General features: G+C 45.4%; 1 pseudogene; it reads left to right on the forward strand.

The window, feature by feature from the left end:
- Positions 1 to 13,051: 13,051 nt before the first annotated feature.
- On the forward strand, positions 13,052 to 14,974 carry LOC113622416 (G protein pathway suppressor 2 pseudogene; annotated as a pseudogene).
- The last annotated feature ends 11,804 nt before the right edge of the window (positions 14,975 to 26,778 follow it).

The following is a 26,778-nucleotide window of genomic DNA, read 5'->3' on the forward strand; positions in this document are numbered from 1 at the left end:
CCTTTGGCACCTGCTCAGTAGTATTTCTCAACTTCTGGTGGGTAACACTTTCCAAACCACTCTTTCCCAGAGCTCTGCATTGGCGATGGGCCTGTTTTCCTTCCCTGCAGCAGAAGCTGTCCTGTGCCTGTCCTTAGAGACAGAAGGAGCAGCAAACCTCTGTATTTCTTAGTTGCGTTCTCCCAATTAAGCAAAGAAGCCAACCGAAGACTCCACAAGTCAAACTCATTGCATCTTAGCAGGCTCTGTTCCTGCCAGCTTTAGCCTGGAGTCAGGTTTTACAGGTCACTTAGCCCCACATCCAGGGCCTATGATGGAAACCCTGACAAAGCCACACAGATAAGGCTGCAGAGGACCCAGGAGACCAGAAAACCTAGTAATTTTCCAGTGTCTAAACCCAGCTTCCATTCCGAGGGCTCCTCGCCAGCTGAGACTCTGAAGTGTCAGCCAAGAGGGCCCTGGCAGAGAGCTGTTTGTTTCCACCCCAATGCACTCTGGGAATTCAGTGTGATACCTTGCTGGGATTTTTAACGACAAGTTTCTCCTTCCGCATCACCTGCTATGCAATTCGTTTTCCCTTCTTTGCACTGCCCAACCATTTGTTCATTTGTGCGTTCATTCATCAAATATAAACTCTATTTGAGTTGCCGTATGATCCAGCAATCCCACTCCTGGGCATATGTCCAAAAAAACTCTAATTCAAAATGATACATGCACCCCTGTGTTCACAGCAGCACAATTCACAATAGCCAAGACATGGAAACAACCTAAAGGTCCATAGACAGACGAATGGATAAAGAAGATGTGGTGTGTGTAGATACATACATGATGGAATATGACTCAGCCATAAAAAAGAATGAAATAATGACATCTGCAATAACATGGATGGGCCTAGAGATTGTCATACTAAGTGAAGTAAGTCAGACAGAGAAAGACAAATACCATATGATATCACTTATATGTGGACTCGAAAATATGGCACAAGTAGATTTATCCACGAAACAGACTCGCAGACAGAGAGGACAGACTTGTAGCTGCTGGGGTGAGGGAGGAGATGGGTGAACTGGGAGTTTGGGGCTGGTAGATGCAAACTATTATGTACAGACTGGATAAACAACAACGTCCCTGTACTGCATAGAACTACATTCAATCTCCTGAGATAAACCATAATGGAAAAAGAAGGTCTATATGTATAACTGAATCACTTGGCTGTACAGCAGAAATTAACACAACATTGTAAATCAACTACACTTGAATTAAAAAAAAAACCTGCAAAAAAATTTAAACTCTATTCCTTCAGGTACAGTTTGTGCACGCACAACTCTAGGGGACTATGAGCTCAGAGAGTACCTTCTGATAATTGTGGAATAGGGAGAGTAAGAATAAAACAGAATGTGAAAATACCACATATTCAGTCTATTACAGAAGAAAGAACATTCAAAATAAGGTAGCTGGGTCACATAGCAATTCCCAAGCTCTTATAGCAATTTCCGTTGTTTCTCTAACACACACAAAAAAAGAAATATCATTCCCTTGTTTAAAACAGGTTTCTTGGGGCTCCCCTGGTGGTGCAGTGGATAAGAATCCTCCTGCCAATGCAAGAGACACAGGTTCAAGCCCTGGTCCAGGAAGTCCCACTTGCCACAGAGCAACTAAGCCCGTGTGCCACAACTACTGAGCCCACGTGCCATAACCACTGAAGCCTGCGTGCCTAGAGCCCGTGCTCTGCAACAAGAGAAGCCACCGCAATGAGAAGCCCATGCACCACAACGAAGAATAGCCCCCGCTCGCTGCAACTAGAGAAAGCCTGCGCGCAGCAACAAAGACCCAACGCGGCCATAAATAAATAAATAAATTTATTTTAAAAAAAAAACAGGGTTTCTCAACCTTGGCACTATTGTTATTTTTAGCTGGTTAACTCTGTTGAGGGAGAGTGTCCTGTACGTGGCAGAATATTTAGTAGCATAACTGGCCTCTACCCACAAGATGCCAGTAGCAACTTCCTACTCACCATCATGATAACCAAAACTGTCCCCAGATACTCCCAAATATCCAGGATGGGGAGGAGGAGGGAAGGGGGCAAATTGTCTCCAGCTGAGAGCCACTGGTTAAAAATAACCTCTTCTCCTCCCCATTTCCTGTCCATTCCCTTCTATTGCCCTCTAAATGAAGTCTAAGACATGTGGATTTTCATTCAAGACCCTCACAATGGGACCCTGCTTACCTGTACAGACCCATCATTTGCCATTCCTCCACACCACCCACCCCGCATGTCCCCCACAGGCAGACATTCATTATTCCCACCTCCCACCCTGCCTGTTTTACTCTCCTTGCCCCCCAGGGTTCAGCGTGGGTCCCCTAACTTGTGAACCCTATGCAGACCCATCCTCTCCCCCACGAGCAGGTGGATTTGCCCCTCCATGGGATCCTCGGCACCAGGGCACCATCTATCACGACACTTCGATTGGTGGGAATATCAGTTCTAATGAAACTATTGGCTTCTATGTCTGTGAATTACTTGGGGGCACTAACTATGTATCCCCGGCACTAACTATGTATCCCCTGCACTTAGAAAAGTTCTGGCTCAAAGAGATTGATTTAGCAATTGCTCTATCAAATTCAAGTTCCATGAAGAGTTAAAAAGTAAAATAAAGAAGAACCCATACCCTCCACTAGCACGCCCTGCAGAATTACTTGGAACTTTTGTCCAGAGTGGCAGGGCTCTCAACTCCATGGTCAGCTGACTAGTCGTCTGACCCTGGACAAGTCAATTCATCTCTCTGGTTTGCCTCAATTCCCTTGTATGTAAAACAGTGTCTCTCACAATAGTTTAAGGCACAAGTAAGTTACTACATGAAATCACTTAGTGAACTGCCATTAATTGTATGAAATTGAAAGGTTATTATTTCTATTTAATAATAAGACCTTTGAAGATATAAATATTGAACTGAAATAAATATATTTGTAGGATCTCTCTTTCCTTTATGGAGGCTTGGCCATGTCCTAGATGTGAAGGCCATTTTATTTATTTGGGGTTTTTTTTCCTCCTGGAAAATAAGCCTTTTCATTTGATAATTCCTATCCTACCTGGACTCTTCGTATTTCAGTTCAGGAATGTTTTATTTCTTCCTGGGTGAGAGTTCAAAGAGTTCCTTTGATTTCTTTGAAGCAGGCCACAACCATAACTGGAGAACGTTTTTCTAATAGACCTGCAGCCTGTAGAATCTTAAATTTTAAAAATTGTGCAGAATGATAATAATTAGAATAGAAAACTAGAGAAGAGAAACTGCTTCTAAAACGTACTCTTCATTTCAAAGACAAAAAAATTGCATTAGGTTTAAGGTAATGTAATTGAAAGAAATCTCTGAAGAATTTAGCACTATTATGGGTTGAACTGTGTCCCACACAAAGGTCCTAAACCCCTGTATCTGTGATTATGACCTTATTTGGAAATAGGGTCTTTGTAGATGTGACCAACTTCAGATGAGGTCATACTAGATTGGGATGGGCCCTGATCTAATATGACTGGTGTTCTTATAAGAAGAAGAGAAGAGATACAGACATGGGGAGAAAGTCACATGAAGACGGAGGCGGAGATTGGTGTGATGCAGCTACAGGCCAAGGAACATCAAGGATCTCTGGAAGCCACCAGAAGCTAGAGAGAGGCATGGAGCGGATCCACCCTTGGAACCTCTGGAGGAACCAACCCAGCCAAAAGCTGGACTTCAGACTTCTAGCTTCCAGAACTATGAAAGAATAAACTTCTGTTGCTTTAAGCCCCCCAGCTTGTGGTACTTTATTAGGGCAGCCCTAGGAACACAAACACCCTAGCCAACATCACGAAACCGTTCCCTTCCATGAAGTCTTCCTTTACCCCCAGTCTGAGCTGCTCTATCATAACATTAAGGTACCCAAATAGAGAATAATGATAGTTATTCTCCCCTCAGGAGCGGAAGTACTGAACCAGTAGCGACTACTTTTCCTCTACCCTGTGTCTTCAGCACTGGCAACTATGCGTACACGGAGCAAACGCTCAGTCAGCATTGGATATTCTGAACTAAACAAGTCCTGATGAGATCCACAGAGCCCCAGGCGAAGGCAGGAGGGCAAGGAGAATTACCATTTTTCTGCAGTTACAGGGAGACGACTCTCACAACGTATGTCCTGAAGGAGAGTTCTGAAACCTAGTCCAGAGCACAGAGCCAGGCAATGGGGCTGGTGATAAGCAGGCCAGGAGCTGAAGGAGTAGAAATGGTGAGGATAGTGGGTTGGAATCTACTAACCAGAAGTTGCTTTTGTTACCCTCATCTGGAGTGTGCAGACGTGGGCACATCTGGGAGTAGAGTGCCAATTATTTAGTTTTTCGGTTGTTCAATATCCCATCCCCAGTCGTATTCGGGAGGAATCTCCCACAGTACATAGTATTGGTGGACACGAGGCCCTGCTTTTTATCCCCACTCTTGAAGATGGGAGACGCTCCATCAGTACATGCCCTGGAAGCCAAAGCACACGCCAGTAACCTAGGCCACCTGTGAGGCTTGCTGGCAAGCGATGCAGAGCGGAAGGTATACTTAGGCTGATTCACAGAAGGCGCCACTGGAGCCAGCTGTGCAGAGTCACAGTGAGAGGAAGGGATGTGGGCACAGCTGCCATCTCCCCAGACTCAGGTCTTTGTCTGGAGGCCTTTCAACTAGAGCAGCACTGCTGGCCTCTTCTTCCATTCCTCACTTGATTTTTCTCCAGGGGAGGAGAAAAAGTCACCACCTTCTACGATATGTAATTGGTAAGTCTAGGAGAAGGAATTCAGCATGCTCAATGAGGCTCCGTCCTTCTCATTTTCTAAACCAGTTTGCCTAAAGGAATGCATAGTTTTTGCTTCTCTGTGCCTTATGTAGCCCTAGGATAAGGCCCATGGTGGTTCCACCGTGCCAATGACTGGGAGAGAGTCAAAATTCAGAGGGGAAATATGAGCAAACCCACTTGGCCTCAGATCGAAAGCCACATTCCCCAATCACCTTTATCAACAATAAATTGTGATTGCTGTATCCATCTCTGAGTGGGCTTTAAACTCAAAAGGGGAAGAAAAAGGTCATCTATTGGGCCCAAGGAACACAGAGTGGGGGATGCCAGAGGCTTATGGCATCATCACCAGTGATTGACAGTTGAAGGGCAATGCTGATTTTGAATAAAAAGAATTAGGTGATATCTCAAAACTACCTGTTGTTCTAGACTTGCTCCGTACCGGAGAGAATCATTAACATCCAACCCTTGGTATCCAGTGACCAACTTTTTTCTATAATGAGTATCAGGAAATGCAAGAAGTTTGCTTTCACCTGGCAGAAAGAGCAGTAGACTTGGTCTGTCTCGAGACAATATCAAAACCCCTCGTCTGTGCCACAATTTAAGCCACAAAGACCTTCACCATCTTTCCATCCAAGTGGCAAAATGTTAGTCCACCGCATTTTTTTTATATGTAATTTCTACACAGTGGAATTCACCCTTTTCTTTTTCCACTACATTACTAGCATTATTTTATTAGGACCAGAAAAATAGGAAATGGCAAGTACTGTAGATGTTTTGGTAAGGTACAGCAAGCCAGGGGATGAGAGAGAAATCCCACAAAAATGGGAGACTTTACTTCTGTGAGTTCCATGAATACCAGTGGTTGAAGGCATGTCATGAGAGTCTCCCAAAAGTGAATGTTAAGTTTTTGTACCTTGCACTTCCTACCACTTAAAAGAAGCACAATAATTTGTGGGCCTCTGAGTTTTGGAGGCGACATACACTCCATTTGTGTTACCACTTTCACCCATCCGGGAGGTAAACTACCAGCTTTGAGTGGAACACGTAATAGGAGAAGCCTCTCTGCCTGGTCCAGACTGCAATGCAATCAGTTCTTAGACTTAGCTGTCATGACTCAGCAGATCCAACAGTACTTAGTGTGTCTGTGCCAGGTCGGAATGCTCTATGGCACTTATAGCAAGCCTCAGTACAAGACTCAGGGTAAAAAGCCTTGAAGCCTAACGACAAATCCAGGCACAACTCAGCAAACAATCACACTCGTCTTAAAAAGCATTGTGTGTATTGTTATTAGGCCCTGTTGGAGACTAAATGACTGAAAATGGGACAGGAAATAAGCCCTCAGACCTAGCTGAGCACTGTGAACAGGGTGTTCTATAAGCCACCGCCCATAAAGTGCATGGCCAGCAGCTTTCCATCATCAGATGAAAGTGGTGTACGTGGGACCGGGCACAATAGGTTCTTAAGGCACCAGTAAATGCTTCCACTCCCAGAAGGCACACTCCCGCCATAATTCGTCTCCTCCACCAGCCCATCCCTATAGCTCCATGGGAAGGTACCTCTGATCAGTGCACTGACTCACAAGCACTGCAGTTTTTTATAGCTCCACCCAGGGACCGTAGAGAAGGGACATCTACCCAGGAAGCATTTTAATTTTTATTGGAGTATAGTTGATTGACAATGTTGTGTTACTTTCTGCTGTACAGCACAGTGAATCAGTTATACACATATATATATCCACTCTTTTTTAGATTATTTTCCCATATAGGTCATTAGAGAACACTGAGTGGAGTTCCCTGTGCTATACAGTAGGTCCTTATTAGTTATCTATTTTAGATATAGTAGTGTGAGGCAATGTTTTTATACCCAGAGGATTCATTTATTTTAGGATGTGCGCTTTACCAGGAGCTGCTGTACTCACAGAATGGTGTCCTGGTCAGGTGAAGAATCGGTCACCACACCAGCAGAGTAACACCTCACAAGGTGGGGCACCATCCTGTAAAAATGATAATACTCTCAACAAGTGAACAACTTATGGTAATTCTGCTACCGGAATAAAGTGTCCAGGACCCAGGGACTGAAGAAGGTTGCACTCCTCACACTGGCTCACAAGCTTGCTTCCCATTCCCACAACTTTGGGCCTTACTGACTCAGTGATCTGGGGGAAGTTATTCTTCAGGGAAGAACGCTTCCATGAGAGGACATGACAATGGTCACTCTGAACTGAATTTACCACGACCCTCTGTTCATTTCAGTGTCCTTATGCCACTGAGAATATAGACTGAAAAGAAGGACAGTCAACACACTGGCCAGGGTGTTTGCCCCTGAATGTCAAGGAAAAATACGATTGTAGTGATAGGAACACAGGAGTAGTAAGAGTGGAACTTGGGGACCCCCTGATTCTGCCGTATCTAATAGCAAAGTTTAGTAGAAAACTCTGCAGCCTGAAACCAAGGGCTCATATCCCTCAAAACTAAATCTTTGGGCTACCCACCAGTGTGACCAGGGAAGGGCTGGCTGAAGGCAAAAACCATTGGAATGAAATAGTAGAAAAAAAAAAGCTACAAACGTCAGTTCTGCAGAAACAAGGACCAGAGCCTCTATCTGTATTACCTTCCTTGCAGTGTCAGGTATTCCTATATTTTACTGAAGTTTCCTCTTCTTTCCTCCCCATTTTCCCCACTCTTATATATGTGGGACACAGTAACAGTGGACTTTACAATTGAATCCATAAGTTTCAGAAAGAACTGGAAGCACAGTCTGGATGCAATAACCAGTAAGGCTTTTGTTTTTGTTCCTTTGTGGAGAAGCTAAATGCATTCTCAGTAGTAAGAAGGACGTGTGTGTGTGTGTTAGAAGCATATGTTTTGAGTGGAGGTTGGGCAGCCAAAGAGGTAGGACATAGGGGGTCATGTGTTAATTCTTATTAACCACCCAGCAAAGGGTCTTCTTATGTGACAGGAAAGCCCATGGGAAGAAGCAGCCCACACTCACGATGAAAGCCGCAGTGGCTGTGGGGAGTCCTCACTCTCTCCTGCTCGCAGCATCCAGCAAAGTTGCCTGGATGAATGAGGCTTAGGCTTCACTCGCAGTCGCTGTGCTGTCCAGCGTTGGTGGTGAGGGTACTGATGGGTGGTACCATCTGGCTGTCTTCCAAAAGATGAATGCTTGCCTTCCGCTATTTGTCTCCTGCACAATCAAAGAGTTCCTTGATCCCTGTCTATCTTCCAAGGCCGATCCTCTAGTGTCTACTGATTCTGGAGCCTCCAACACCTTCCCGTGGGGGTGCCAGAGTTCATTTTCATTGCTTACAACTGAGAACGCTTGCTGATAGGAGAGTGTTTCTGCTTACGAGGCTGAGCTAGGTTCACTTAAAGGGTCCTGGACCAAACAGGTGACCACAAGAAACTTTTCATGGATATTATAGTTGGCATTCTGCTCTGGCACCTTGGGGAGAGGTTCGTGCCTTCACACGCACACAAGATTTCGGTTGATCTTTGTGATCAGTTTAACCCTATGAAGTCTGGATTACTCTTATGTCCATTTTACAGATGAGAAAACTGTTGCACAGAGAAGTTAAGTAACTTTTCCAAGTCACACGCCTAAAACGTAGAGGATTGGAAGTCAGGCACAACTATGTGAGTAAGAACACACGCTTTGGAGAAGACCTGACTCAGTGAAGGGTTCCATGATCTGCAACGCCTAGAATCTCATCTGACCTATGCTTTCCTTCGTCTTGGGAGAACACCTTCCCCACACAGCAGTTTTTATGGGAACCAGAGGTTATTGACCAGCATCAAGGTTCCACTAGATGGTCTTAACCAATAGAAGATGTGAGTCCTTTCATCCAACCAGGTCCAGACTCACTGTATTCCTGAACATCTGACCTGATGTATTATTTCCCACTGTTCACCCCAAGACATAAGAACTGCCTTCACCACCTAGGTTCTGTACCCCCAAAGCCATAGCATTCCATCCCACCACCCTCTCCCCAGCAACACCAGTGAGGTGACCTGTTTACAGCATTCCCAGGAGCCCACGGGGTGGGATAATCTGAGGGCGATGAGGAGACAGGCCACAGGACCAGCTCCATTGGCCAAGGCAGGGACACGTGCAAGCCATTAGGCCTATCAGCAATGGTTCTCAGTTGCAAGCAATGAGGGTGGCAGTTGGCTGACCCCTGTTTTTAAGGAAGCCTAGCGAGGGTTTTATGGCCCACAGTTCTCTGAGATCCTCAAGGCTTCCCTTGCTCTTGGCTCCCCAAAAAAACTCCAAGGGAAGAACTTCAAAGTTCTTTTCTCATTATAAATCTCACAGCCCACTCATGTGAAACCACCAGATCTGTGACTCATTTGAAGGTTTGCAAGGCTTCCTTGCCTTATTAGATGCTCCTGCACCACCCCCCACCCAGTACCCCTCAGCGTTCTTGCTAAGTCAGCTTACTCGACCAGGTAGCAGGTTTTATCCAACTCCTACTTATCCTTTGAGACTCTCCCTGAGACACCCCATCTGCAGGAAGCCTTCTTCAGGCTGGTTTGGTTCCCAGCAGTACTTTTGCCCTAACCTCTTCCAGAGCACAGGAACCTGCCTTGAGTGGCTACGATCTTCTAGGCCATTGCTTCCTAACCAGGGGTGATTCTGTCCCCCCCCAGGAGGCATTTGGCAATATCTGGAAACATTATCGGTCGTTCCCCCAGCTCTCCCCAGCTGGGGAAGTGCTACTGGCATCTAATGGGTAGAAGCCAAGGATGCTGCTAAACATTTACGGTGCACAGGACAACTCCCCACAGCAACTGTCTGACCCCAGATGTCAATAGTAAGTGTGGCTTCTTGGGCAAGCAATATGTGCCATCAATAGGGCTCGGCTCTCAGAAGGGCCCGCACTCGGCTTAATACTCTGCCATTGCCGTTGGAATTCTTGGCAAATTTTGAACCTAGGGGCTCTGTATTTTCATTTTGCACTAGGTTAGACAAGCTATGCAGCCAGTCATAGTCAGTTTGTAGACGTTGAGAAACCCTGTTCTAGGCTCTGAATAGGGATGTAGGAATGAAGATGCCATTCCTGCCCACAAGGAAGGTGGGGGAGGGGACTGTGTGCTTCCTTGTCTTTGTGCCATGATGGGGAAGCCTGAGGAGGGACCACCTGACCGGCTTGAAGGGTCAGGGAAGGCAAAGTCTCACCTCAGCTAATTTCTAAGGGATGAGTAGGAGATAACTACCTGGACAGGAGAAGAAGGAAAGGGTCCAAAATAAAGAAACAGCATGTTCACAGGTGCCAGGGTCTGGGAAGACAGGGCTGTGTCAGGGACTCTAGGCAGCCCTGTGGGTCCAGGCTACGGGCTGTGATGAGGTGGAGAGGTTAAGAGATGAGGCTGGAATGCTAGGAAGAGCCGGGTCCCAATCACATTAAGGAACTCTTGAAGGATTTCAAGTAAGGTATGAACATGATTAGATTTAATTCTAGAAAAACAGTCACAGGTGGTGTGGCAAACAGATTGGAGGGACAAGACATTGAGCTGGGGGACTAGTTACGGGGCGGTGACTGTAAAAGAGCTGAGAAACGATATGAGGGGAGTGAAGCTGGGCAGGAGCAATAACAGGGAGGGAGAGAGAGAGGCTGAGAGATAATGAGGTAGAACAGGCTTTGATGATTACTGAATGGATACCAATGTAAGATGCTTACGTTTATTATCTTTTTATTAATTCTTTTCATCCCAGCAACAGACTTAGAGGGACACCACATTTTTTTATCATTTTACACTTGAGGAATTTAAGGCTAAAGAGATTTAAATAACTTGTCCAAGGTCACATAACTGGTAAGTGTCAGAGCCCACATTTGAAGAAGACATATCTGATGCCAAAGTCATTGTCTTTCCGAACTGCCACATAGCACCCTCTCCAGTGTACTGAGGATCCACCAGGGTGACTAAGAACAAGTCCAAACTGGGTTCAGGACAGGTGCTCTCCTTACCTCATGGTACCAACTCTGTTCCTCAAGCCACATGGTCCACTCTCAGGGTTATATACCGAATTCTTCACTTCCTTGGGTCAAGCTGATTTCTTGGCACATAGTAGACAATTAATAATGGCTAAAGAAGAAGAAAAATTACAGCAGAAATGTGGAAGAGTAAAAAAAATCTTTCAGTTGATATTATTCTCATTTCTGCCTATCAAATTGACTGGCGGTGGGTAACTTGGTACACTCTGTCTGAAAAATGGTTTGACATTATGCATCATTTTTAAAAAGTCATACCCTCTGCTGAGTACTCAATTATTTCCTTAAGATGAGAACCTGAGTAAAGATTTATGGACAAAGATATTCATCTCAGCCTTTTTTACAATGTAAGCAAAAAAGAGGTAGGGGCAATTTTCCAAAAACAGGTGAATGAGTAATGATATAAATTCAGAATATTAATCCTGCAGAATTTTTAATGACATTAGAAAGTTACCACAATACAACACTAAGTGCAAAAAGAATTTAATAAATACAACTGTATATACAGTAAACTCCTCATCTGTGTACAGAGTTCCCAGCTAGAGCTTAAGCAATATTATACCCCTGGGATTGAGGCACTTCTGGAAATGGCAGGTGGAATGATGGGATGAGTCCAGCGGGATTGTCCTGGGAGCGTAGTCAGCATCAGGAGGGAAGGGCTGGGCAGACATGTTTAACCAAGACACAAAGCCTCATACATAGGCTGGGCGGGGGCTGTTCTGGGGAAGGCAGGGTGTCTGTCACGCAGTTCCTGGGGAACTCAGAATATATCTGAGCTAAGAGAGAAGCTAAAATCTGCTGTTTACCTTATGTGACTGTGTAGCAAACTACCCTGAAATTTAGTGACTTAAAACAGCAATTTATCATTTTCCTTCATGGTTCCTTGAGCTAACTGGGCAGTTTTCCTCAGGGTCTCTTATGTGGTTGTGGTCAAATGGTGGGTTTAGCTAGAGTCACCTGAAGGCTGGACTCCTTGGGAATCCAAGATGGCGCACTCACATGCCTGGCGGTTGGTGCAGACTGTGCCCTCAGATGGGGCTGTCAACCGGAGCACCTACATGTGGACCCTCTATATGGCTTCTCATCATATGGTGGTGGGTTCTGGGAAGAAGTAACCCAAGAATGAGCATTCCAAGAGACTCAGGTAGTGTCAAGCCTTGTTATCACCTAGTCCCAGAAGTCCCAGAACATGCTTTTGGACGCATCCTGTTGGTAGTAAGTCACGAGGACCAGACCAGATTCAAAGGGTTGGGGACTAGATTTCACTTCTTGATGTGAGGAGCAGCAGGTGCTTGCAGGGAGGGAAGGAGTTGATGGTGGCCATCTTTCAAGCCTATTTATCACAACCATTTTCAATAAAAAGCTCTGGCAGACGTTGCTACATAGGACCTAAAGCAGGGCTGTTTGCACCCCCAAAGTATAAGCCAAAAGGGTCAGAGATTCCCACTTCTATAGGGATCTCAGCTTAGCTTTGGTTTCCTACAGGCTCCAGAGAGCTCAGCTGTGCTCTGTTCCTGGAGGATGGCTCCAGGGCACCAGGAGGGGCCAAAGTACATGGCAGCTATAAGACTCATAACAGTGCCCATTAGAAAAGGCTTTGAAGGTGGGCCCTGGCAGCAAAAGCGAGGCAGAGCCAGAGGCCTGGAGACCTCCAGAGTGAATATCTTTGTAAGGACCACAATTCTGAAAGTAAAGAAAACAGAGGAGTAGTTCCTGAGTTCATATGAGAAATTCTGTAGAACTCCCCAGAAATAATTCAGGAGATCTTTGCAAAAGAGGGTTTGGGGGAGCCAGTAAAATACAAGTTATGACTACTAATACCACCCCATTTTTTAATGCCAGCTTGATGTAAAGCAGGTTGTATGACCTAAACACACGAACATTTATATTTCTATGCACGTACACGTAAATGTACACGTACAAAGAAAAAAAAATGCATTGGAAGAAGTTACACCAAAATGTTAAGTGTCTCTGCAAACTCTGACATCAGATCTCTTTGATATCAGGACATTGTTTTTAACTCCCTTCTTTGTATATTTTTCTGTATGTTCCCAATTTTCTAGGATGAACCTATTGCTTATATAACTAGAAATAAGTACATTTCTTAAGAAAAGCAAACATTAATGATGGTGCTTGCTCAAGTGAGGTAATGAGGAGAGGAGGTCTACTCCACTCAGGCCCTGGCTCTGACACAACAAACATGGCAGTCAATAATATCTACAACAGATTTGGCCTCCAGAACAGCCCAGGGGAACAATGGGCATAGCAGCTCGGGAGCCACTGCGTAAGGATGTCCAGACTGATCCCAGGGGGACCCCCACCAGCTTGTCATACCCCCAGATTATCCTACCTAGGCCCCCAGAAGTTGTGCTTGGCTTACATGCACACCCATAGGCATTTCACTCCCATGCACATCAGGGGCATTTCATCACACTCACCTCCTTCAACGCAGTCCCCGTGAGTCCTCTTTATTTAACCCCAAGACATCTTCCCTAACCTCCTGGAAGTCTGAGAGCATCACTTCTGCTTCCGACTCAAGGGCAAGTTTCTCACTTTCCTGTAATTCTGTCTGCTGGAATGTCCTGTCCTCCACTCATTCTGATCAGTTTCCCATACCTCTGGGGAGTGGGGAAAAAAAAGAAAACCCCAGGGAGGCTGCAGAGGAAGCAAAAACAAGGTGGGCCCATCCTAAGTCTGGTGATCAGTGACCAAGCCGGGTGCCCACTGACCAAACACCCCAGGCAGCACCCTGCCCATGCTCCTGGAGCACCCCAAGCTTTCCAATGTCATGGCCAGGGCATTGCACCAGCCCATTGTGCCCCTTGTGCAGGGGCACAAGCAGCAAGAGGAAGAAGAGGTGGACAAGATGATGCAACAGAAGATAAAGAAGAACAGGAGAGAAGGGAGAAGGAGATGGAAGAGAGAATGTCATGGGAAGAGACCAAGAGACAAATCTTGACATTTCAGGAGAAGCTTTTGGCCCAACAGGAAGAAAAGCACTGTTTTCCTGCAGCTCAAGAACATTCTACATGAAGAAGAAAAACAAAGGCAAAAGGAGCAGAATGACCTGACCACTCTGACATCAGCTGTGCACCAGCAGAGCCTGACTGTCACCCAGGAACTCACACCCTCAGCAAGTGGGGGACAGCTGGAGGACACAATCACCTCATGACAGCTGACAGAGCCAAACTGATGTTTGGGCCCCAGATGCTTATGACCCAGCACTACATGGGCTCAGCCGCTGCTTCCAAAGGGAGCCCAGAGCATGGACAATTCCAAGGCAGCCCAGGTTGTGCTTATGGGACCGTTCAGCCTCCACCTCAGCATGGACCCGAGCAGCTAACCTGTAGTCCTACTCAGCAGTTCAGAGCACGATGTTAAGCCTTTCGGGCAGTGCAGTACCTATCTCAGCCACAGTCACAGCCCCACGCCATGCACGGCCACTTTCAGCCCACCCAGACAGGGTTCCCCTAGCCTGGTGGTGCCCTGTCCTTGCAAAAGCAGATGGGAGATGCTAACAGCCGACTGCTTCTCTGATTCACCCTCCCCATGCCCCACACATCCCCAAGCTCCGCATCCAGCCCTGGACTCCCTGCCTCTCCCCGCAGATCCTTGTGTGGATTCAACAGCCCGAAAAGTTGGGCTTTTCAGCTACCAGCCAGCCCTGCCCTTGGCTCACCACTATCTAGCATAGTCAGGACCCAAGATTCTACCACAAGTGACTATCAGATTATATCTTCAACCCTCACCGCTCACCATGGAGGAGGGTCCCCAGTGTGTCCGAGTCCCAGGCCAATAAAGTCTACTGTCACTTGAAAATAAAAGGGGGAGCCTCACCTTCTGTAGAAAGCCTCCCCAGACACTCTAGCCCTCCTGTCTCAAAAACCATCCATGCCCAAACTGGATCCTATGTGCACTCCCTCCCTCACCACACTGTCCTCACCACATCGCCATGGTTTCTCATCCATTTTCCAAAGCCATGCCGGGGTTCCCTGGGGGTGAGGACCTTGCTTGATTCATCCCTGGGACCCCAGCACGAGGTCAGCATGCCCACTTCCTTCCACACACCTGTTACACCTGCCTCTAGAAGCCGAGGTGTCTAGAGTTAGGCTTACGGTTATAAGGTACGCCTATTGGTAGGGAAGGAGGTGTGGGCTGTCTGGAAAAAAAGCAAATTATTAAGAAGTAACAACGAATTACACACTGTCTGAAAAATGGCAGTTGGAAGAGATCCTCCTAAGTTTCTTCCCAAAATGTCCTCAGAGGGGTAGAAGTTTGCTCACAGCTTCCATATGCCTTAAGTCATTTAATTAACAACCCAGTCAAGTGAGGAAATAGGGACTCAGAGAAGGGAAGCAATTGACCTGACTGCATCTCATGTAAATGCAGAGCTAGGACTATCTGGCTTGAAGCCCATGCCTTACCCTCTAGACCACAGGAGGATGGAAAGTTGGCCCTGGGGGAGATCTGTGGGCTTTGATAAAGTTAGAATCATCTTTCCTCAGGGAAAGAGGGAGAAAGAAGGCATTTCTCTGCCTAAAGTGTCTGAGTTTGTGTGTCTGCTTCTTCATGCTTTCCATCATTGCCTGTTATGGGCTGAACTGTGTCCTCCCAAAATGCATATGTTGAAGCCCTAACCCTCAATATGACTCTTTTGGGAGATAGAGCAGTGAAGGAGGTAATTAAGGTTAAATAAGGCTATAAGGTTGGGGCCCTAATCCGATTAGACTGGTGTCCTCATAAGAGGAAGAGACACCAGGAGGGCGTGTGACAGAGAAAAGACCATGTGAGGACACAGCAAAAAGGCAGCCATCTGCAAGCCAAGGACAGAGTCCTCAGGAGAAACCAAAACAATTGATACCTTGAATGATACCTTGATCTTAGATTTCCAGCCTCCCAAACTGTGACAAGTAAATTTCTGTGCTTTAAACCATCCAGTCTGTGACATTCTGTTATGGCTGCCCTAGCAGACTAAGGCACGGCCCAAAGAGGAAAGAGGACACACGTTTGCATCTCTCTTTGGCCTTGATCACCCCTAAGGAGCCGGATGGCAGGAAGATCAGAATTGGGGTTAGGGGGGTATGGTGGAAAACCTCTAGAAAAAGGGGCCATACTTCTACCAGCTGGGGCAGCCCTGGGAACATTCCTTTACCACAGAGGCTGGGACCATCAGTATGTGTGAGACACCTGCACGGACCACCCATCAGGCTGGAGAAACGGCTCACGGGGAGTAGGAGGGCTTTGGCTTAAGCTGGCCACAGACTCTCAGCCAGTCTGATTAAAGTAGGAGGAAAAGAATAAAACTCAAGTGACCACTAGCAGCCACACACAACAGCCCTATTGAGAAAACTGTATCCATCAGGGAAGCCAAGTTCACCACAGATGGTCCAGAAAAGAACAAAAAAGACTTTAGTAAAAGGACCGTTGAAGAGATAAGGGGCAGAGATAAGGGAACAGATGAGAATCCTCAGACACTGGCAACAGCAGAGAGCTGTTAGCACCACAAGGGCTAGAGGGACAGGGAGGGACAGAGACAGTGTTAGTGAAGCTATGAAAACCAGCTCCCATGCAGGACGTCAACCACAAAATACGGCCAGGAATGTGGTGCTGGGACAGCAAAGAAATGCCCCAGGCCTCTCTCTTCCTATTGCTCCACATCCTGCCAGGGCCTCCCGTGAGCCAAGCCTGTCATCAAGGGAGCCCAGGTAATGCAGTCCATAAGGGTCAACCTTATCCCAGAGCAAGACAAAGAGAATCAAAAACGGATCTGGGAATAGAACTACCATATGACCCAGCAATCCCACTACTGGGCATATACCCTGAGAAAACCATAATTCAAAAAGAGTCATGTACCAAAATGTTCATTGCAGCTCTCTTTACAATAGCCCAGAGATGGAAACAACCTAAGTGTCCATCGTCGGATGAATGGATAAAGAAGATGTGGCACATATATACAATGGAATATTACTCAGCTATAAAAAGAAACGAAATTGAGCTATTTGTAATGAAGTGGATAGATCCAGAGTCTGTCATACAGAGTGAAGTAAGTCAGAAAGAGAAAGACAAATACCGTATGCTAATGCATATATATGGAATTTAAGAAAAAAAAATGTCGTGAAGAACCTAGGGGTAAGACAGGAATAAAGACACAGACCTACTAGAGAATGGACTTGAGGATATGGGGAGCAGGAAGGGTAAGCTGTGACAAAGTGAGAGAGAGGCATGGACATATATATACTACCAAACGTAGGGTAGGTAGCTAGTGGGAAGTAGCCGCATAGCACAGGGAGATCAGCTCGGTGCTTTGTGACCACCTGGAGGGTTGGGATAGGGAGGGTGGGAGGGAGAGAGAGGCAAGAGGGAAGAGATATGGGAAAATATGTATATGTATAACTGATTCACTTTGTTATAAAGCAGAAACTAACACACCATTGTAAAGCAATTATACTCCAATAAAGATGTAAGAAAAAATGGATCTGGGAACAAATAGAAAAGATCATAGTAATACTGATAATTTTATAGGTAGGTAGATAGATAAATAGATAGAAACCATTGTTATCCCAGGTTTTCAAATAAGGAAAGTGAGCCTGGGAAATTAGGTATTTGCTCAACCTCTTCCAAACACCATACTGTACTTCCCAGAACTCATCTAGATGGAGCAAGTCTGTTTATTGTAATGGGCAAGTAAACAGCCTGGTAAACACCAGGAGGCAAGTATTACACACTGTGACAGCACATGGCTGGGAACCCGAACAGTGGCTAGGGGAGGAGGAGGCATCAGACAGGCTTCTCAGAAAAGGTGACTCCTGAGCAGAGTCTTTTTTTTTTTTTTTGGAAGATAGGCAGAATTTTGTTTTCCTTTTTTTTTTTTTTAATACAATGTTTAAAGGTTTCACTCCACTGATAGTTATTACAAAATATTGGCTATTTTCCCCGTGTTGTACAATACATTCTTGAGCCTATCTTACACCCAGTAGTTTGTCCCACCCTCCCCCACCCCTATAATACCCTCCCCCTTCCCCCTCCCCACTGGTAACCACTAGTTTGTCCTCCATATCGGTGAGTCTACTTCTTTTTTGTTATATTCATTAGGTTGTTGTATTTTTTAGATTCCGCAAATAAGTGATATCATATAGTATTTGTCTTTCTCAGTCTAACTTATTTCACCTAGCATAATGCCCTCCAAGCCCATCCATGTTGCTGCAGATGGCAAAATTTTGTTCTTTTTTACGACCTCTCACAAGCATCTTACCCTACGGCACCACCACCTTCTCTGAATCTCCATAGTCCCTGATTTTGAACTGTACAATGCAGTATTTAATTTTTTAAGATAGTATTATTCTTAAGGTTCTTCTGTGTAATATTTTTTCTCTCTAGTTTTCTAATTTTCATATATGACCCCTGACAAACAGCACCCAGTAAGTCTTTAGAAGACCTTTGTTGATTGGTTGATAACTCTTGGTTGTTTAGAGTCTTTTCTCTGTGCTGAGTAAAATATGTTCTCCCGCTCAGCCCAGGGTGAATGATAGGGCCTTGCCAGAGCCTTTCAAAATGCCCCCTGCAGCTCCAGGGCCCTGGAGGCCAGGCTGGGGACATGACCTTGGCTGAGTCCTTCTCTATCCCCCATTCAGCACTGCCCCCTGTCTTTTCTTCACTTCCTTAGACAGGGACACAGATGGCCTGTCACCTCACCAGGCTGACACATGGTAGACACCATCAACAGGAGCCAGTATTATTTTTATTAGCAAAGCTGTACTTGCAGATCCTCAAGACATCTACCAATCTATCCCAGAGCATTTCTTGATTTTATCGTTTCTAATCACCATGATGGAGGTGTGTTAAAGCTGTAGGTTCTTCTTCTTCTGGAGATTTGCAAAAGTAGAAGAGTGTTCTCTGCTGAGGATTGATTTCTGGGTGGCCTGTCCGAAACACCAGGGCCGAGTGGCTAAAACTGTCTATCTCTCCCAGTCATTTCCACAATTTCTGAGCAAAGCCATCCTCCATCAACAGTTATTTTCATAGGGCTCACACAAGCCTTCAGGTCAATTAAATGGCCTGGAGGAGAAGCTGGCTTCTTCAACCGAAGAAAGGTCCCCCACATCCAAAGTTCAAACGCCTTGCTTTAAATACTTATTACAGTCAGATGAGAAGAAACATACAGTTCTTCCCCAGAAAAGTACGGATGTTAGAAAAGAACAGACTGGAATTACAGCATGTCACTATTTACAAAATCCCCTGACAGTGGGCAGCTGGTTAATGGAGACTTATGCTTTCTGGGAAGAAAGAGTTCAAAGATAGATGACTATAAATATTGTTAATAGGCTGGAAAAAATATTTATTCATTCAATCATTCATTTGTTCATTCATACATTCATAAGTATAGCAGATTCCGATAGAAATACTCTGATTTTCTATTCATAAAACAACAGACTATAGTAGTCAACATGGATTAACCTGGAAAGCTCAGTTTCTGCTTAGTCACCCGCTCCAGGAAGCCATCTCCAGCCCCCTGTGTATAGATTATGCCCCTTCCCTCAAAATGCATTTGTAGTGTGATCACCTATTATCAGATCTGTATCTCTAACCAGCAATAAGCTCTACGAGCTCCATTTAGTTCATTATCGTGGCCTGAGCACCTGCACATTGCCTTGCGCATAGCAGTTGCTTAATAAATATATGTCATGGTTGGTTGAAGGAGATCTGGAGTGGGTATTCATTCATGTATTCATTTATTGATTCATTTATTCAATCCCTAACAATACCCGGAAAGGATCTTTATCTGGGCACTTTACAAAGAGAACAAAAATAATAAACTCAGAATGATTGGTCTTACACATAGGGATGGATGCTAGCTCTACCAAGGTGGATGGGCCACAGACAGACCAGTGAATAGGTAGATTCCAGTGTGGGAGGTGATCAGAAACTAAATGAATGGATAGATGTGTGGACAAAACAACTACAAAGACTTGGAACAGAATTCCAAGACCAATTTTCACCTTCAGACAGGTGTGGCTGAGGGAATTCTCTCATCTCGTTCTGGTTTACAGTCTCATTTTGCATTTTCGTGGGATGAAAAGGCCTCCATCAGGCCAATGTCACCTCCGTCCACTGAAATCTACCTGCCACCCATAAGTTTCTTTATGTCTGCTCTCCATCTTCTGTCTTCAGCCTCTTCCTCTCGACTCACTGTGATTTCATAAGTGTGGTCAAGATTCTCTATTAAGTTTAACCACTCCCACTTGATTCCATATTCCTAGAGAGTTACTTCCTAACTTCCTTCCTTTCCTTCACACCCAAGATTCCCATAATGGCATCTTCACTCACTGCCTGCACTTCTTCACCTCTGAATCACTCCTCAAGTCACTGAATCTTCGTTTCTACACCCACCATTTCATAGAAACTGCCCTTCCCATATTGTTTGCTAAAACCAGTAGATACCTTTTAGTCCTTTTTCCTGACCTCTGCAGCTTTTGCCACTGTTAACCCAACCTTCCTAAAGGATTTCCCCTGGGATTCAATGATGTAACTGTCCTAGAGATTTCTCCCACCCTTTCAGATCTTGATCCTTTACGGCTGAGGCTCCTCCTCCAAGTCTCAGTTCTTCTTTCCTCAAACACTAATCCTGCTTGAACTCATTCCAATCCGTATCTCTAAAGACCATCTATATGCTTATACCTCCAAAAATCTGTCTCTCCAACCCAGAGCCTTCTCTAAGCACCAAACACATGCATGGAGCTGCCTGCTGGACATCTTCACCCAGATGTACCAGAGGCAGTTCACAGTATGTTTAAAATTGTATTTGTCATTTTCCTCCAAACTCCACTCCTCCCTTCCGTGTTCTCCACCCCCGTGAATGTCACCTCCATCCATTTAGGCCCTCAAACCAGAAACCTGGGAATCATCATCGGTTCCTTCATCTCTAACGGTCAACAAGATCTATCAATTCTACTTCCTTAAAATGTGTTTAAATCTTAAAATCCATCCAGTTCTCCCCATCTCATATCTGCTGCCTTAATCAGGCCACCATCATCTCTTGTCTGGATTAATATAGTCTTCAAACTGTTCTTATCCCCAGTTTTTTATTTTCTACTTTGCAACCAAAGTGATCTTTCTAAAAGACAAAACAGAACATAAAAAGAATCCCTTCTCTCTCTCACCTCCAACTCACTTAAAACCTTTCATGGACTCTGCTGAAGACCTCACGGCTAGTCCAACAGCCCTCAGGATGCCATTCACAGCCCACGTCTCCAGCCCCACCTCCAGGCTTCCATTACATCTCTCCATCCCAATCTGTTTGTAGACTCCAGACCTTGTCACTTCTTTTTCTGGGCCTTTGCTTATGCTGACTCCTCACCTAGACTACCTTTCTCTCTCACTTCTACACTTAGCAAATTTCAACTCATTTTTAAACCCAGCTCAGGTATCACCTTCTCAGAGAAGTCTTCCTTGCCTCCAAGACTGAATGAAGGGCTGTCTATGGGTTCTCATGATTTAAACCCATGGTGGTCTTTCCTCCATAGTTGCCAGAACAATGAGAAATTTGAACGGTTTAACCCCTATGTCCCTAGCCTAGTACACTGTACATCTGAGGCATTTCATAATTTTTTTGTGAACAAGTTAATGATCTATACATAGAAGAAAGGAAGGATGGATGGAAGAGGATTTAGCTGAGTAATTAAATCATCTGTAACTCAATTTCACTCCACATTGCATATCCATCATGCCCTCTAGTGACTGATGGAGTCATTGTAGGTTTAGAAGATACTGGGCCAATCAGCAAATACAGATTGAGAACTTAATGTGTGAAATGCCCAGTACTGGGCACTGAACAGGCTTATAGTTTAGTAGAGCAATAACACGGGTATCAAAGGATCACTCTTCTTGGTGTTGTGTAAAGCAAACAGCCAGGTAAAGTAGCAATGACAAGAGTTTGGGAGTAAATAACCTAAAACTCTGTCAGTACGAGTTGGACAAATTTTCTAAGCCTCTCTAGGCCTCAGATTTCTCATCTATAAACACTGAGTTCACAATACCTACATCTCAGCATTGTTGGGAGGATTGAAGGAGAAAATGTTCGTTCCAGGTATCTGCAAGACTCCTTATAGAGCTTCACAAACTTGACAGACCTCAACAAAAGCTACCTTCTTTCCTCTCCATTTGCTTGCTCACTCATGAATCTGCAGCTCCCCCGGGACCTAGTAGACCTGAATTGAATAGAGGGGAGGGAAGCTCCATCCATGCCTGGAGCACTGGCACATCTTTAAAACCCTTGGTTTTAAAAGGCTGGTAACTCCCACAGGTCCATGTGGAACCCAGACCCATCTCTGCAGACACTGAGCAGGGTTGGATGTAGTTGAAGCATTCACTGCTGCCCTTCCTGTCTAATATGACCATGACCCCTGCTGCTGGCCCAGATTGCCCTCTTATGACATCTGGAGATGACCACGGAATTCTCTTCTCCCAAAAATGTCCATTGCTGCTCCTAAGCTACAGGGCACACTCGAGCTCCTTAGCATGACACGCAAAGTCCTCTGAGGCCTGGGATCCTCTGCGTCTGCACCCAGCTGCACTCTGTACTGCAACCACACTGGACCCTGGTGAGCTGTGGTCCCAAAACACCTTGTTCTCCAGCTTCTCTGGGCTTTCTTCACGCTTTCCCCTCTTCCTGGAATATTCTGTCTCAGTTCGGCACCTGGCAAAGTCCTCTCTATTTTCTAAGAACCAGGCGTCCACTTCTTTGAGCAGCCTCCCCAAGTCTGGGTCAGCTGCCCCTTTGGTTGAACTATTCCCTTCTCTGAGGCCAGGAATGCTGAGAAAGGCAGAGTCAAAGCCAAAGGGTGTGGCTAGAGGAAGCAGAGCCAGAGCAAAGGCCCAATTAAAGTCACGTTAGAGGACATGCACATTCACCAAGAAAACACTAACCTTTAAACATTTTATATGGTACCTCCCATGAGCCAGGAGTACCTTCATACACTGACTCATTTAATCTGCACAACCAGCAGGTGCAGCTAGTCTATTGTTACAGCCATGTTGCGTATGAGAGAAACTGAGGCCCAGGGAGGTCAAGTAACTTGCCTGAGGTCACACAAAACTAGTGATGGAGATTTTATAAGGGCAAGGTGGTTCCAGAAATAGGTGAAGACATTCTTTTGGAAGCAGAAATAACCAAAAGGAGGATGATGAGCAGAGTGAGGAATGGGGTGGGCAGGCAGCTTTATTCCCCTAGACATTCATTCAATTAAGAAATGTTGTGCATCTGTGCCTGGCTCTGTATTAGGCTCTGGAATTACAGCGATAAACAGATGCAGTCCCTGGCCTCATGGTGTTCATAATGTGGTAGGGGAAATAGGCAAATAATCACACAAATAGATAAATGAGTATACATTATGGAAAGTGCTAGAAGGGAAATGTACACGGTACCATGAGACTGAATAGAAAGGGATATCTAATAAATTTCAGGGGTCATACGGTGACATTCGTACTGAGATGAGATAGACGGTGCCCAAATGAAGGATGGAGGGGAAAGAGCTCCAGGTAGAGGGAGAAGCACATGCAAAGTTCCTGCTGCGTGAAGGAGTCAGGGCATTCAAGGAACTGGAAGAAGGCCGGGGTGGCAGTGGGACAAGAAATGAGGCTGGTGAGGCAGGCACCGGCCAGATTCTTTGGGACTTCGGGGCCGAGCATGTGGGACGAGGCATATAGTAATGGGAGGCTGGAAAGGGAAGCTGGAGGCAGGTCTTGAAAGCCATGCTTAAAATTTGGTACTTCATCTTTGATGTACACGGTGTCTCGTGGAGTCAAGAGTCTTGTGCATGTCATTTTAGAGATGAAAAATAAAAACAACAAAACGGTACGTGTTCGGTTGGGTGGTGTGGGGAGATTTGAAATGTTCAGAAGGAGAGTGAAATGCCCAGCCAAATGGTCCCAGCCTGGAAGGAGTTAACCCCTTCCTACCCTTGAGATCTTCAACAACCTCAGCACTCCACAAAATGATCAGCTATCATTTATCAGCGTTCTGCAAGGTAGCATTTAAAACTGAGGCAGGGCAATAAATCAGGCACATATAATTTGAGCCCTGAAGTATAGTAATTCTTCTTTTAATGCAACATCTGGTACAGATAATACAGTTTGCAGGGGGAGGGAGCCAGGAATGCGATGTAGGGCCCTCATTATTGGGCAAGCAGTGCTGGAAAGCCCAATTTCCCTCCCATCCTTCCAGCAACACCGTGGACTTAAAAAGGAGCTTTATTATGATTCCCTCGGCTGGCCAAAAGGGAAATCGAGTTAATTATAGACTTGTTTGCCGGTTATTAATTAAACCCCAGCTAAACATAAAAACACAGGGGAAACGCCATTTCCCGCTCCGTGCTTCCAGCCTCTCAGAGCTGAGGAATGACGTTCCTGCCTCTGCAGTCCACTCTGTGTCCTGTTTCCTCTGTGGATTTTCTCAGGAGGGTCCCAGGTCCTTCCCCCTATGTGCAAACAAAACCTTATTTTTAGCTGAGAAGGAACACAAAATTGAAAGCTCCGAAACAGCAGGGGGACAATAGGAGGAAGCTTGCAGACACTGACTGGTCATGACACCCAGAGTTCCTGGGCTGCCACACCACCCTGCATCCTGCAGTCTTCCAGGTTCGTCAGCATCCCTGGTCCTCAGTCGGGTACCCCAGCTTCTCCTGTACACTTGCTGTGGGGCAGCTCTACATAGTGACTAGAAGGACAAGCTTTGCCGCACACGACCAGAGCTCCAAACTTGCCCCCGCTCACTAGCTCCTTGACAATGGGCAAGTTCCTTCACCGCTCAGCTTCAGGTTCCCATCTCTAAAATGGAGACACTAACAGTGCCGCCTCCTAGGTGTGCTGTGAACTTTCAACACAATGAAGTTTGTCAAACACTCAGCAGGTGTGCAGCACATGTTTGCTAAGAAACACTAGTTTCCTTCCCTCACTCTTCCAGGAGGACAGTTTTCATCTCTGGATCTTCCACATAAATGTCCAACGCTAGAAGGTGCATGTGAGACCTTGACACCTCTTGAAACATTTCTAAGCCTCTATTTTCCCATCTTCAAAATGGGAGCAAGACCAGTGCCCACCGGGTAGGATCATTGGGAGCATTAGAGAATGGGAGCAACCTAGTACCTGGCTCTGATCAGGCGCTTAATACATGTTAGTGGCTAAACTATCTGCAAACAATCCCCAGAATACTTAAAGGGGAGATTCTCATGCCAGTATCTGTGGCATAAAAAGGAAGACGATCCAACAAAGGGAATCACACCAAACTAGCCTCATTTCCTACTGGAGCTGAGATGCTAAATTACCAGATCAAGAGCATTCCACGGATGTTGTACAGACATCCTAAGAGAATTTGCCAGATTCCTTGGCAAAATCCAGCTAGACCGTCAACCTAGCCTCCTCAAAATCATCCAGTGGGCATTTTCTCTGCTTGTCCGTAGAGAGATGTGGCCATCACAGCCTGATTAAGGCTAATCAGACGATTTTTTTGGATGGGAAGGGCCAAGGACAAAGCCCTCTGACCGCCAGGGATTTCCTTCAGAGCAAGGTTTCTCAATGTTTCTAGTCACATGGAGAAAATAGAAAGCATTCCAGTGAAATGTGCCAATGAGACAAAACTTGAGGGAATGGCTCATGTGACTTCCAGGCTCCAAGCACCATGCTATTTACACTCCCCTGCACTACCAGCCACACTAAAGACTGTTGAGTCAGCATCAAATCTTCCCAACCCTGCCCACTAGAACAGGTGTGGGCAGCCTGCCCGGGCATCAGCTTTGCAACCTGGGTTCACAGACCTTCATTAGCATCATACAGTTGAATTCAAACAATGTATACTTTTCAGTTTTTCATTCATTTAAAAGTACTGTTTCCATTTTCCACCCACCTCCTGGCAGCAATCCTTACACACAGATTCAGGTCCTAGTTGTGCAGCTAAGTTCCCTATAAAATAAAAGCTGGAGATGGAGTGGTAAGCAAGACCTAGGATATCTCCACAGGAGAGACAGATGAATAACTATTTGTGTAACTGTGTGTTATTAATTATAACTTTACTAAACTGCAGGTGCCAAAAGAGCACATAAAAAAGGGACCAGAGCTAATGTGTTACTGGCTCTCCTAAACACCTTCCCATGCGTAGTGCACAAGTCATTATGCCCATTTTAAAGGTAAATCTGGAGCCAGACATCTCATGGGATAGATACAGCATGGAGCTGCTGTCAAAGAAAGGAGGAAAGAGGGAAAGGGAGGAGAGGGACAAATCTTTGTAAATGGTAAAGTGTTCTATATTTGAAAAGATGACAACTGTCATTCCTGTACTCTGGGATACCAAGCTTGAGATTCCATCCAAATTTTTTTAAATAGCTTACATCAGAGTTTCCATATTTCTCTCCTTTCTCTAGCCTTCTGGGGAAGGGGATGGGGTGGGATATTTGGAGAGAGCATCTCAAGGTATATGACTAGCCTAATATTGTAGCACCCGCCAAATAAAATTCTTCATATATCAGCTGTTGTAACTTGGAAAAATTATTCAACTCCTCAAACTGTTCACGCAGTCTGCAAGAAGTGGATGATAATATCTACCCCACAGGATGACTGTCAGCGTTAAATGAAACAGCATCTATAGAGCCTGACTCATACTAAGTGCTTATAAGCGAGAGCTCTCCTTTGCTTCCCTTCCCTCCCCTTCCTTTCTCTCTGGAGAGGTCTTCATTGCACAAGATGAATCAGTATTCTAGAAGCCTGGCAGGCAGTTGCTGTCAGAGATGTGCCCTACCCTTGTCAATACATGGCTTTGGTCTTGGCTCTAGGAACTTAATATTTAAAAAGCAATGTAACTGGAACACTCTTCACTCCCAATTTCCCACTTGCTGTTCATGCCTTACCAATTAATTGCATAAAGGGCAGGATGGTTCTGAGGGAAAGGCAGTGTGTGTGTGTGTGTGTGTGTGTGTGTGTGTGTGTGTGTGTGTGTG

The sequence above is a fragment of the Aethalodelphis obliquidens genome, unplaced genomic scaffold (genome assembly GCF_003676395.1).
Source record: "Aethalodelphis obliquidens isolate GAN/ISIS:26980383/991018 unplaced genomic scaffold, ASM367639v1 scaffold9, whole genome shotgun sequence".
Taxonomy (NCBI): domain Eukaryota; kingdom Metazoa; phylum Chordata; class Mammalia; order Artiodactyla; family Delphinidae; genus Aethalodelphis; species Aethalodelphis obliquidens.